The sequence below is a fragment of the Halichoerus grypus genome, chromosome 13 (genome assembly GCF_964656455.1).
Source record: "Halichoerus grypus chromosome 13, mHalGry1.hap1.1, whole genome shotgun sequence".
NCBI lineage: Eukaryota > Metazoa > Chordata > Mammalia > Carnivora > Phocidae > Halichoerus > Halichoerus grypus.
Genome location: NC_135724.1, coordinates 84,530,523 through 84,544,879, shown reverse-complemented (window position 1 = coordinate 84,544,879; position 14,357 = coordinate 84,530,523). Strand labels below are relative to the sequence as shown.

Here is a 14,357-nt window from a genome sequence, read left to right as displayed (position 1 = left end):
GCCGCTTTATGGACGTCTACAGTGAGATGCTAGGGCAAGGCTCAGATGAAGGGTCGGAGGTTGAGGCTCAAAGAAAATTGGATTGAATTTTCCTGGCACTGCAGGTTGCCGCTGCTGAAACCCAGGCACACAGGCTTTTGTCTGGTCTAGTGGAGAGTCATTTCAATTCCCAGACCACACTTCACATTGCACGGACAGCTGCCCCAACCTTCCCCTGGTTCGCAATCAATGCCATGGCAGACCTCGCGTCAGGGCATGCATTATTTATCGCTAGTATGAGTCGAGTTACTCAAGGCGTCGATGAATCAATTGATGCAGAGATTTCATCAGACCTCCCTCCCACCACCTTCAGTCAGTAGGTAGAGAAGGCAGAGTAAACAAAGGGGGAGAGGAGAGGCAGGATCTAGTTTTCAGTCTTCGTTCAGGCAGGCCTCAGTTTCCCTCATCTGTACAAAGCAGGTAGGCTAAGTGATCAAGGACCCTCCAGCACTCATCTTTTTAACTGTTAAGACTTGAAGAGGTTTCCAGGGACTGTTCCCAGAACAGCTAGAAATGTCCAGAGCAGTTGAAACTAGTTAGTTTAACTAGCTCCGGCGCCTTCAGAAGTGGCTTTGGAAAAGCCATTAGGTTTTACAACATCAGTGATGACTCACATACCCAGAGGCAACTGAGTCTGGATCATGCTTTCCATGATCAGCATGGCTGCTTAGACGTTTCTGCCTAGGGTAAGGGTTGATCTCATTTCTAGTAGGTTGTAAAAAGGAATCCGTGCTCATAAGAGATGGCTTGGAAAGTAGAGAACAGTACGGGCGATCAGCAAAGCCTCCCAGGTCTCTCTAACCTTATCTCGACTTAGGACTCGCTTGGTTTTAATCGTCATCATTCTCTGGGTCAAGATTTGCTTCTGTGAGTTGAAATGTAGCCTTGACTGCGTGTCTAGAAGGCATCTGGGCTCCTAGTTTTGCCATTACAGATCTTTTTTCCCCCAGAACTCTTCAGTCCTCGGGTGGAGAGGTTTTGGTTATCAGCATCCTTTCCTCAACTCTTCCCTGGTGATGCTCTTGCTCATTCTTGTGGATCACTGTGGCATTACAACCTCATGCTCCCTATGGGCCTATGTGCCCAGTTCCTCCTGCCTCTTACAGAGACACTGGAGATCCCCAAGTTGTATGGGAACTAGTTCAAGGAATCCCTAGTTCCTACTCCTGGGGAACTAGTCGTCAGGGGCTCAGTCCCAACAGCACCACTCACAGAGTGTGTCTCCTACCATTCGTGCTTCCTGGTCTCCGTCAATGCTGCCACCTTCTGCTTAGCTCATACACTGGGAATTACAGTCTTGATTGCTTGCTCCCCTTTCCCACCCGTCATCCAGTCCTCTAGCAAATCCTGCCACCACTTCAATCCCCAACCCATTTCACTGTGCCCCTCACATTGCCACCATTTTGATCTATGTCCCAGCTCACCTGGAAAACTGGAATAGCTTCCTAACGGCTACCCCTAAGTCTTACTGCCTGCAGTTAGACATCTGCCAGTGCTTGACAAAGTGCACATCCTTCACAAGCTTTGACGGCTGATGCTTTCACATCCTTGGGATGAAGCTCGAATTCCATTTCATCATTATCGTGGTCCTACAGATTTGGGCTCCTGCCCACCTGTGCGCTCATGTTCTGGTCACTGCCACCAACCCCATTCTCATTGTGTTCCAGTCTTGTTTGTCCAACTTGTTACTACCTCAGGACCTTTGCACTGGCTTTCACCTTGAAGGGCTGAAGTTTTTGTGGACTCCATTAATTCAGAGGCAGCTGGACAGATGTTCCTTGCCAGAGCCTTCATGGACTACCAGACCCGAAGTTGCCGGTGAACCCCATGCTGGATTCAAACACAGGGGCAGGATGGATAGATGGCAGAGTATTGTGCTGGTGTAGGGCATTCTCCAAGTTGGTTTTTAGTACTTTATCCCAGAAGAGTTAGGAAGCCTCGGGCATGTGACCACCTTGCAGTGGGGACCCTTCAGGATCATGTAGGCAGAGGTTGCAGGACAGTTCCTCTCCAAGCCTGTGGTTTAGGCATTTAGTTTTGCAGGTTACTGAAATTACAGCAGGTGGAGATTTGCCCCTGAAAGTTCTGGTCCTACCTCATCAGGTATGGTCTTCATAAGTCAAATGCAAATGAAAGAGGCCAGAATAGACAGAACTTGAGTCCAAGTTTACAGGGATGCTAGGGTGTCCCTTGTTCTTGCTTTAGTGCCTGGCATGTAGCAAGAGCTTAGAGTTCAGACTTTATTCCCTTTAGTACCTAGATGGGGTTTTTTGTTTTGTTTTGTTTTTAACTTGGCTTCAATCCCTGGTGACACAGGCTTAGAAACAGAACATCGTTAGGTCCAGGAGCAAGAGAACACTTGAGTTTCGAAAACAGGCCCACGATCCCTCCAACCCAGTCTGGATTCTAGTAGGGACTTGAAGTGGGCAGCCTCTCTAGACACCCACCATGATGCCATCAGTGAAAGTCTTCATTCCTGAACCACCAGTGCTCCGGCTTCCCACAGGGTTCCCTCTTCCAGGACCTGAGACACCCTCCCTAGTGGCCCCCAATTGCCACACAATTGAGGTGATGGGCAAAAGCCTTCAGGGCTGTGATGGTACCTGAGTGCTGGCCCCACCTCTGATCCACCTGCTTGTATTTATACAGTGCCACGGAGGGCGATCAAAGCCCCTAACCGCTGGGAACAGCCTGAAGCTGCACCCAACACCTTGTAACTAGTACGAGGCCACAGCCCTGGGAGTTCGCTGAAGCAAGATATTAAGGTTGCCAAGTTATTTGAGCAGGGGGAGGAACAGGGGGCATCGGGGCCGGGGAGAGAAGGAAGTAACCGAGTAGGTGAGAATGCATAAGAGGCAGCCAAGTCACCACACCAGACTCTCTAAGGGACACAGTGAGTGGCTCATAAAGCCCATTGCTTGTCCTACATACCAAGATGGTGGAGGCAGGATGAATCCCAAAACTAATGTTGGCAGTCCGTTATCCTCTGCCCAGAGCCCAGCAGAAGAGATACAAGGAATAGGTCAGCTCGACTTACCGGAGTCCTCCGAACCAAGTTCTAACCTACACCTTTACTTTTTTCCCCGAACTTTACTTTTAACAAAGGTGAGGATCATATCTAGTTGATTGGGTTAAGGATCCATGGAGTGTGCACTCCCCACGGGGCAGATCTCAATTTTTGTGGAGCCTGATCAGATTTTGAAGCCGAAGGTACATTATAAACTTGGAGCTCAGAGCCCAGCTGAAGCTTCGACTTCGCGGAAAGCCTGCCGGTTTGGAGGCAGAGCATCATGTAAGCACACGCTAAATGCTCATCATAAGGAAGTAGTGGCTGGCCATCCAGTCAGAGGAAAAGGGACTGGCCAGGTTCCGATACACACAAGCATGGAGGCTGACCTGGGACTCCCAATGGGGTCCTGTGAACTGTGCATCTCCAGATCACATCCGTGTGGGTCACATCAGATCAGAAACATAGGTGATGGTCAGGAGAGATGGCACGGGTCAGCCACCTGTCCTCCCAGCTCTGCCTTATGCCCATCCTGAGCCCAGTGCCCGAGTCAGTCTAGGGTTCCAAGGCGATGGTGCCTTAAGATTGGCTTGTCAAAGGACTGTAGGTGGTCCAGAGTGGAGTCCAGGAATGGATGCATTCCTAGGGGCCACACATTGCTGGGTGCCATCCAACCTACAGGAGTATTGGTTTTTCTGCCTAGAAAGTTCCCCCATAACCACCACCAGGTCACCAACCACAGCTTCACCACCTCCTCTGCATGGGCTTTCAATGCCAACTGTAAGGGTCCTCCGTCATTTGGATAACCCCCAGTCCAGGAGGAGGGGGCGGGAGAGACTGCAACTACCACTTGCCCTCGTTATGCTCCTCACACCAAGCCACATCTGTTAGCATGGGACCACCCTGTCTGGTCAGTTGTGACCAGGGTCCTAAGACACCTGCTCTGCGTCCCCAGCCCTGAGTTAGTGACTGGACAGCTAGAGCTACCAGGGTCAATATACACGAGGGCTTGGGTGAAACTTGGGAGCTCTAGAGAACTCTTGGAGTAGACTTTGAGGGATCGCACGTAGATTAGGAATACAAACCATCCTGAGGATCACGCAGAAAAGGCTTGGGTCAGCTTCATAGCCAGTTTTACTTGTGGGAAGGACCGAGGGGACTGGGCACCAAGATCTGGTCTGGGCTCTTCCCCTACCTCCCGTGCACACACCTATGGACCCCGTGACCACTGGTCTAGAGTCTGAAGCTTCACCCCTCAAGGTTGGAAGAAGTCTTGTGCCAGCCATCACATACTATTTCCCTTGACTGACAGGGCCATTCTTGGCCTTAAGGAATGTAGTCCAGTGGGGGAGAAGGAGGGGTGGTCAGAGAGCCTAGTCAGCCTGCGTAGTAGACACGTGTGCCCCCGGTGTTCACCCTGAGACTTTCCCAGTCTCAGATGCGCTAAAGATGGGCAGTTCTAGGCAGGGGATGAGGGGTCTTGCCACGAACACAGCTTTGCTTTTGGCTCAAGGCACAGTTCGCCCCATGGATGTGTGTGTGTCACTTGTCCGTGTAGCCAAGTTCAAGTCCAGACTCAACCCTCGCTCAATGGGAGATCAGAGCCAGTGAACCAGTGGCCTGCCTCCCATACTTGCGATAGACCACCCTGCCAGGTACGTGTGGCCCCAGAGGCTCACAGAAGTCACCTCCGTACACTCTGGTTTGGGGACCTTTCTTTCCTATTGTTTGCCACTCCCAGGATTGGAGTAACAAGCTACCTGCATGTCCTGAGATCTTGACTGACTCCACTTTCAAGGGAGCCCAAGTTACGACACAGATCAATGGGGTACCAGCAATACGGAGGACAAGCCTTGTAGGAGCCACAAGGCCAGTCAAGGGGAAGTAGGATTCTTGCACTGTAAGAACACTTCCGGTAGCTGGGGCAGTGACAGGTGGCCTTCTAGAAGAGTAGGTGTACCAAGAAGGAAAGGCAGCTCAGGAGGAATAGCATGCTCAAGGTCAGGAGGCTGCATGGTCCCACAGGGAGGAGAGACCACGAGCTTGCAGGGCATTGGAATTGGGGAGGCACGCCCTCCTTTCTCATCAACCCCAAATGGGCCAGGCTTTCTGGAGCCAGCTTGCCCCATGTGCTCTTCACAGCCTAAGCTAAGGACTCACCCCCAGGGACCACCCCCCCGACACCTCACATCTGCACATTGCAGCATAGGCAGCTAGATCTCCCCTTTAGGGGCACAGTTGCCCATCGCCGAGAGAATAAGATGTGGTAGGTGCTCACTAGGACTACCCCACAGCAAAGAGGTGCAACAAACCGGACCAACACTCGGGCAATGTGGGTAAGTCCCGGAGGGAACCTGGTAGAGGCTGCGGGAGGAGGCCATGACCGTATATTTATGCCGCATGCATTTGCAAGAACCCTGCTCCAAGGGGGACACAAGGTTATAGAGGGCGTGGCTGTGGGGGGTGTGGGTAGGACAAGGGAGTAAGGCAGGACAGGAGAGAAGTTGCTGAGAAGGTCCCAAAGGATGCTTAAATAGAAGTGAGAACCCCACTTGAGCGGAGGTAAGCCGGTCATCAAGCCTCCTTATTTAAGATTTTGCTTTAGCGCAATGGCAGCTGGTACCCTAAGAGCGCCACGTAAGCCTCACACTTGACCTTAATCAGGCAGGACGAGAGAGATCGGGTGAGAGGCAGCTTTAGCACAACGGCAGCTGGTACCCTAGGAGCACCACGTAAGCCTCACACTTGACCTTAATCAGGCAGGACGAGAGAGATCGGGTGAGAGGCACGGCTCTACCCCCAGGTGCCTGGACTTAGCTACTCACAGCACGAGAGCTTAAGAAAGCAAAGCTGTGTAAGAGGGTGGCCGGGTGGAACAGGGCGCTGGTCTCTTCCAGAAGCATCGCCAAAACAAAGGGTAAGTTCGGGAAGAAAGGGAGGCTCCCACTTGACACATGTGGTCTTGATCTCTGATCTGCACAGGGCTCAGGGAAAATGTGCAGCTCTCTGGGCTACCAGGCACACCTCCCTTCCTCCCTCCCCACGATCCAAGGGGCAGAGTTCAGGGAAGAGGCAGGGAAACAACGCAGGGATGTTTGGGACCTCAGGCTAAGCTAACTGTTGCTAACAGGTGATGTGCTTACCAAGCAAGGCAGGCTCTCCCCCTGAACCTGCCTGGGAGAGGGTAGAAGAGCCACCTGCTGATTTAAGGCTCAATCTTTCAGAAAGCATTGGTTTTCCCCGAAGTAGCTCTTCGAGCCAGCTTTTCTAACCTTCACCTTGCTCTAAAGCAAAGAGTTGATCATTTGAACAGTGTACCCACTTAGCTGGCATAACCCTAGGCACTACATATTAGGCCAATTTAACAGTAGCAAAACAAATACAGAGAGGTTAAGCAACTTAAGGTCCCCAGGAGACAGCAGGGCTGAGATGCCAGCTCCGGCAAATTGGCTCCCGAACCCCTAGACTTCACCCTCCTCCCACATTGCATGGACTGAGAATTCCGCGGGGTTTGTGGTTATGCTCCAAACACCCTTTCTGGCCTTCGTTATCAAAGTCACTTGGGAGAAGGAATTGAGAAACGCCTAGGAAAACAGAACACGGCGAGGTTGCAACTACCACCAAAACTTCTTCCCCCATCAGGGAAAACACCCAGGTAGCTTTTAACCCGCCTGAGACCTGCTCACAGCCGTCAGAAGCAGAGCTGCAGTTAACGAACCCACGCGTCTCCCTCCACACCTCGGGGGGCGGGGAGGAGGGGGGACTCTCACAGCCCAAGGTCTTTGAGAAGTCTGCCCCACCCCCCCACTGGCGAAGCTGGGTTAGGAGAGTGGGGGTGCCCGCAGCAGCACAGAGCATGCCTTCTGCTAGACAGCCCTAACAGACCCCGTCCTTGTCACCCCGTTTCCCTCTGTTGTGGTCGGCACACCCCACAGGGAGCCCCACAGGCCTATCAAGGCTTGGGTCCTGCCCGCACATAGGGTCTTTGCAAGAGAGAAAGCTCTAAGAGGCAGAGAAGTAGCTTCTTGGAAGACTCCCAGAAGAGTAAGAACCAGCTTTCACCTAGTGGGCTCCTGGACAAACAGCTCAGCTCCCTTCCTTTCCCACCTCCCCTCCGCAGCGCGGCGGCAGCCCCAGGACGAGGGGCGAGGTTGGCAGGCTTCCGTGTGGGGAGACAGCTCCAAGCCCCCGGCTTCCACACATCATTCCTGCCGCCTCTGATTTCATTACTGTTCTTCCTTCCTCCCCCAGGTAGGAAAACAGTACTGGATTTGCCCAGAATCTAGAACATTTCAAGAGGTAGAAAGAAAGCCCAACCAGCAACGCACCCCCCCAAAAAAAAACCCATATGGCATCCCTGGTTCAGAAGAAGTAAAAGCAGCACGTCTAGCCCCCACCCCTGGGTAAAGACAGCAGGCTCAGGAGGAAAGGTGGGACTGGGGGCAATCCTTTTGACTCTCCCCTTGGTGCTGTGGTGGCTGCCCATTGGCTGGCTGCTTTCTACCCAGATGCCTTTCACCTGGGCCCAAGGAGCAGCTCCTGGAAGTATTTAATTCCAGGTGCTGTTTATAAGCAGAGTGACCATGAGCTCCCCGCTCATGCTGCTACCTTGGTGTAGTTATGAACGGTGCTGCCTTCCACGGTCAAGTATGCCCCCCTGTTTTTTAACAACAAAGGACCCAATTTATAAAGGGAGAGGTGTCTCCTTCTACACCTAACCTGACCCTTGGCAGAAAGTCTCTCCCACCAGGAGGGCAGCATCAAGGACAAAAGCACGTGCAGCTGGGGAAGGAGGTCTTAGGGGGGCATGTTGGGATTACTCCGGCCCTGGCGGCTGCGCCTTCCAGAAGCCTGGCCGGAATCTGCCCGATGCCATGAGCTTCCATCTTACCCTCTGGCCTCTCCCCTGCGAACCCCCACTCCTGCTATCTCTCTCCAGCAGCCAGATGCTGAGTCGTGTCTTTGGCTTTGGATGCTCTCGATAGCCAGATGTGGGAAGTTTCCCCTGTGGCTTGATGTAAATCCTCCTTAACCTGTGCTTGAATCCACACTACGCTGGGGCCAGGCCCCAGCTCTGCCGCTGACCAGCTGCCAAGTCGGGGTGAGTTAATTCGCCTTTTCTTGCCTCAGTGTCCCTATCTGGGGTAATCCTCATAACCTGGGGACATCAGGAGGATTAAATGAGTTAATATTTGTAAGTCTTTAGAACGGTGCATGGACTGTAATAATGCTATAAAAAGCATCCATTCATTAAAAATAAGATGACAGAGAAAAGAGATGGAAGTGATATTTAAATTTCATCGATGAGCTGGCTTATTCTGTGCCTTAATGCATTTCTGGCAGAGGCCTTGGAGAAATCCATATTGCCCACCTCCTCACTTTACAGAAAATAAAAATTTAGAAGTCAAAGGATGTGCACAAGATCACCCAACTAGAAAGTGGCAAGTCTGGGTTTGAACATGGGTCTAGCTGGTTTTAAAATCCCACACCCCTTCTACTGCCCTACTGAGCATGTATCTTATTGATGTTTGACTTAAAACTCTTGAATGGCAAGGCCTCTCCTGGTTCCGGTACACAGGAATTCGGCAAAGTCCGACTTTCCCTATTTATAACCCTCCTGATTGCGTACACTTTGATCACAGCGCCCCCTTGGCCATCCTATTTCTAGACTGAAGAGGCACCGTGATAGAGTTAATGAGTCTTCTGTATATGTACCCTTTCTGGAGGTTGTTCCAGATCCTTCTCTGAAGGATGCAGGCAGAAAATTCTAGAGTGATCGATCATTCCATCGCCCTGGGAAAACCTAAAGCCTAGTTGGATACACACTGATTATAACAAGGGGGCCACTACCTTGTCCCCTTCTCTGTGGCCGGGATCTTGGCCTGTCTTCTTCACTGCTGTGTCCCCTGATGCCTAGAACAGTGCCTGGCGCATAGTAGGTGCTCAGGAAGTACTTTTGCAATGACAGTGAACACATGACGGAATGCAGGAGCAGAGGATGAAGGAAACCGTGTAGCCGAATGAATAAGAACATAAACTTTGACGTCAGACCAGTGCAGACTGGAACTCAAGCTCGTTCCGGGTTTGCCGGAGACCATCCCATGGTTAGTGCTGAGAGCCCTGTGGTCTGGATAAAACACAACAGTGGATCTCCCTATCCATCAACCACTAGATGCATGACCTTGTGCAAGTCCCTGGACTTCTCTGATCTGCAAAGATTAAATGAGATACTGTGTATGAAGACATACCCCAGGGCTTGGCACACAGGAAGTACTAATTAGTCCTGGCTCTTACTCTTCTCATTCCTTAGATTGACTTCTGGCTCTTGAAAATGCTTCCCGATGTATACTCCTGACCCCGCTTACGTTAGAATCCTTGGTTTTAGGGCAGAGGGGGAAGGCGAGCCACAGAAGGGCCCCAAACACGGTGCCTCTTTGGACATTTTCCTCCCGCAGAGAAGTGGTCTCAGCCCGCCTCCCCCCCCAGGCTTTTTTAGCAATCCTATCTGGCCTCTCCGTGCTGATTTCCAGCAGATGTTCTTCTAATGAACCACACTGTAATCTCAGGGCCTTAATATAGTGCCGGGGTGTGAGAACTTCGGAAAGGCTGTCATCATTGCCTGGGAGGATGGTCTGGCCATTGTTTGGGACTGTCTTCCTCTGATTGTTATGTGAAGGGGAATTTATCTTCTTCTACCACCTCTTTGCCCCATACCCCGCTCCCCAACTCCCCTGGGCCCCAGCTCCTGCCCAAATTAAAAGTCTGCGTCAGAACCTTCTAGAAAGTGCTCAGTGCACCATGATGAGGGGGATGACAGAGGGAGGAGTTTGGGAGGGAATGTGATTCAACAGAGGCCTGAAATCAATATTTTCAGGCTACAAACGTGCAGATTCACTGATCCTCGGGCGAGGAGCAGGCCCCTGGGGGATCTGAGGCAGATGTTCCCTGAGCACGAGGTATCGGGGTCTAGGCAGGGAAGGACTGGTGTAATGCAGCTGGAGGCTCAGCAGGGAGCCTCCATTCACAATTGCTCAGGCCTTCTGTACTAGCCGGGAGAAGCCAAGAGTGGGGAAATGTTTCTAGCCCCTGTCTGGTCCTGTCTTGTTCGTCTGAATGATCTCGCGGCCCCAGTTCGGTCAGGTCAACAAGCCTGACGGAGGGTTTTCTAAGTGCAGGGCACAGAGCCCTGGTATGGAAAGTTGGTAATACACAGACTCTGTCCTGAGGGCATGACAACGACCAGCTCATTGATAGAGAGGCAGAACCTCCACCCTCTGGCTGGGTCTGTTTGATATTTGGGATTGCATCGACTCATAGCAAGAGCCTAGATGCTATTTCTCATTCATTTATTATTGTTTCATCCCATTATCCCATTAATTCTCACAATAACCTCATGAAGCAGATGCCTTAATCTCCACTTTATAAGTAAGAAAGGCCCAGAGATGTTAATCACTGGACCAAGGTCACACAGCCAGCGAGTGACCAAGGCAGCATTTGAACTTGGTGCAATCTGACCCGTAAGCCTACTTTGAACCACACTATTAAAGTTTACATACAAATTCTGGCTATTCAAAATTTTCCAGTTGTTAAGATACTAGGAAAAAAAGAAATTTGATCTCTTTCCTTATAATACACCTAAATAAAATCTATTTATTTCCATGCTTAATAAAAGAATGGGACTGGGTTTTTTGTCATGTAATGAGAGCAACATAGGGAATTTAAAGAATCTGTTGCATAGAGATTTCTCATTTTATGGGAATTAACCTATGATCCGGGGTCTTTCTCCTCTGATATTCACCTGGGAGAAATTTAATCCATCTAGAATTCACACTGTACCACAACCATCCCTATAGGAAAGACCTTAAAATTATTCGTGAATGGAAATACCATTGCTAGCCATAATATTTGAGGAGGATGGGAGAAAGGTTAGAAGCCAAATACAACAATAAGGAGAGAGACCATAAATAACCCTCACCCTGTATCTTCAATGAGTCCATCCAAGGGTCTACAATTTTTTTTTTTTTTTTTTTACACAGGCCCAGGTAGTAAATATTTCAGGCCTAGTGGGCCATACAGTGTCTGTCATAATTGCACAACTCTGCCATCATAAGGAGAAAGCAGCCATAGACACTATGCAAATGATTACAGTGGCTGTGTTCCAATAAAACTTTATTTACAAAAATAGGCAGAGGAGCCTGAATTAGTTGATAACATACAGCTAGCAAGATATGAAGCTGGTAACCTTACCTGGCAATTATGACGGTAAGCTTTTTCCAAATTTAAGTATAATATCAAAATAAATAATCCTAATAAATAGCATTAATTAAAAGATTTTTAAGAGCCAGTTTCTTTTTTGTTTTTGTTTTTTTATGTATTAAACCATTGAACGCACACACAAATTTTATGACCTAGCTGTTGGTATTGTCTTCTCCAGCTCCAGAGGAGGGCCTGCCTCCTAGGAAGGGCTCGCTCCCTCCTAGCTAAATAAATTAAGTTCCCATTCTAGGGATGAAGGAACAGAGAAGCCCAGAATGTTTAGTTATTTGCTCCAAGTTTTTGAGCCCATAATAAGTGCTTGATCAGTGTCAGCCCCGAGACAGAGCCCTAATTTGAAACCAGGCAGTCTGACTCCAGATCCTGCCTGGTCACTTTAATATGGGGAGCTTTATCCCCCCGAGACCTGCCTCGCCCCATATTGTCAGAGTTACGACACCCTTTGGTTTCTCTGGCCTACTTCTGGAAGGCTCCATCCCCTTCTTCTGTGCACAACTGCATCAGTTAGCTTTCCTGATCTTTCTTGATTCCAGCTTCTCCTACAACTCCCAGCTTTATCTGTGCAGTCCTGCCTGGCATGTGGGAACCCCCATCCTTGGGTGGTCCAGAAAAGCTTCCAAGGGGACATGAGAAAGAAGAGGAACCCAGAGAAGCTGAAGGGACAGGAAGGACAGGGCACGGTCCAGGGAGAGGTGGTATTGGGCAGAGGCCAAGCTCTGCAGCTCTGGACTCTGCCCAAACTGGGTCATATCCCAACTCCATCACCTCCCAGCTATAGGATCTTGGACCCACCATGAAGCCTTTGGGTCCTTATCTTTAAAATGGGGACATAAAATGGCACCAACCACCTGGGTAGAATGTAATGAGAAAATTCAGATATGGAAACTGGCACATAGCAAGGGCTTAAAAATGTCTCGTATTATTTGGCTGCAAAGTCCTATGGTGTGTTGCAGAAAATCAAGTAGACTTTTGTGGCTCAGGCATGGGGTTTGTGCTGGGGGCAACGGGGCACTACCTTCAGAAGGCTTAAAGGGTGGGGGGTGGGGAGGCACAAACCAGAGAGGCTTAAAGCAGTGATTCTCACATATGTAGATTCCTGGGACCCCCAAAGGTTCTGTTCAGTAGATGCGGTTGAGGCCCCAGAAGCCGCATTTCCAACAAGTGTCTGGGAGTCCAGTGTGTCCACAGAACATGATCTGAATGCAAAGCGAGGACACTTGGACTTGCCCATGTAAACAGGATGGGCACTGAATGGATGTCATCAGGGAATGACAGGATAAACATTTTCAGATGACAAGTCTAGCAGAGGTGTGAAGATGGATTAGGGGAGGGGAGAGGATAATTAAGAGGCCCTTATAATAGTCCAAGCATGAGTCACCAGTTTCAATATCTCCCTGTTAGGTGTCTCAGCTGTTGTGACACCAGTCTCTGGGGACCTGTCAGGGGACCTGAAGCCACAAGGCTCTTTTTCCCCACAATGCCTCTTCTCCATTCTTGAGCAATTTTGATTGACATTAATCATGACAACAGTGACCATTTATTAAGCATGCTCTCTGTGTCTGGACCCAAACACTTCATGTACATCATCCTGTCTAATCCTCCCTGCAGAGCAAGTTCCATTATCCTCCCAAGAGGCTCAAAGAGGTGAAGCCACTTGATCCAAGTTACATAGACAGAAAGAGAAGGAGCCGAACCTAATGCTGTCTGAACTCAAAGGTTGTGAGCCTAACTGCCTTCCCAAAGATTTCCACTCATTCAGATCCTACCCCTCCTTTAAGGCAAACTCTGAGGATTCCTGACTTTTTCATTGATCTCTCCTTCCACACATGTGATCATCCAGGGACTCAGGGACCCAGGCTCTTTCCTTTGTTGCGCTGCCTTTCCTTTGGGTCTCTCTCTCTTTCTCTCCTGCTCTCTTTTTTAAATTCAAATTGCTGGCAGTAGAGAACAGAAGAGGGTAGAGGAACCATGCTTGCTTCTTGAAAGCGGGGCCAGAATTTGCACTCACACGCCATTGGCTGAAAATCAGTCACATGACATGTACAAGGGAGGCTGGGACATGTAGTCTAGGAGAGCTACAGAAAAAAGAGGGAACGGGGCGCCTGGGTGGCTCAGTTGTTAAGCATCTGCCTTCGGCTCAGGTCATGATCCCAGGGTCCTGGGATCGAGCCCCGCATCGGGCTCCTTGCTCTGCAGGAAGCCTGCTTCTCCCTCTCCCACTCCCCCTGCTTGTGTTCCTTCTCTCGCTGTGTCTCTCGCTGTCAAATAAATAAATAAAATCTTTAAAAAAAAAAAAAAAAGAAAAAAGAGGGGGAACGGATTTTTTGGTGAATGGATCGGAAACTCTGTCACTTAGCACATAGTGGGTGCCAGAAATAATGATTAATTATTGATAATACCAGCAAAGGCATGCGTGTAGCGGGTAAGAATCAACTCTAGTTTCAAGTCCTGTCTGAACTACTACCTAGTTTGGTGTCCCTTCCAGTTTCTTAACTTCTCAAATGAGCGTTAGAAACACCAGCTCGGGAATGTTACCGTGAAGATTCATTGTGCATAGCAGAGTGCCTTGTTAAATAAATGCTCAAGTGGAACCATGGTGTCACCTGCCACGTGTCACCTGCTTTGTGCAACATCCATCCATACAACTAGCACTTTTCGCCTTGATTTACAGGTTAAGAAAAGTCAAATGATTCACTGGAATGGTTCCCAATTACAATCTGGAATCCACCAAGCCCTCTCTACTACCATGGCTACAACTCTTGTCTAGGTGAGATCCTCACCCTCCATTCTGTTCCAGGCTCTGGGCCTTTGCACTTGCTGTTGTCCCTGCTGGAAGGTTCCACCAGCCCTGGATCCTTGGATGGCTGGCTCTTTCTCACTGTTCAGGTCTTTGTCTAAATATCCCCATCTCCATGACCCCTTCACTGCCTACCTAAGCTGAAGTAGATCCCTCTTCCCATGTTTCTGCCTGTCTTTTCTCCTTATTTTATTTTCTGTATATCCATTATCACTCAATATTATCTTGTTGAATGACTTA

The 14,357-nt window shown here is 49.7% G+C and overlaps 1 long non-coding RNA gene across 1 annotated transcript in view; it reads right to left on the bottom strand.

Annotated features, from left to right (window-relative positions):
• Nucleotides 1–14,357, bottom strand: part of LOC118555551 (uncharacterized) — a 153,611-nt gene that overhangs the window by 121,462 nt on the left and 17,792 nt on the right. The gene's annotated exons all lie outside the window — the stretch shown is intronic.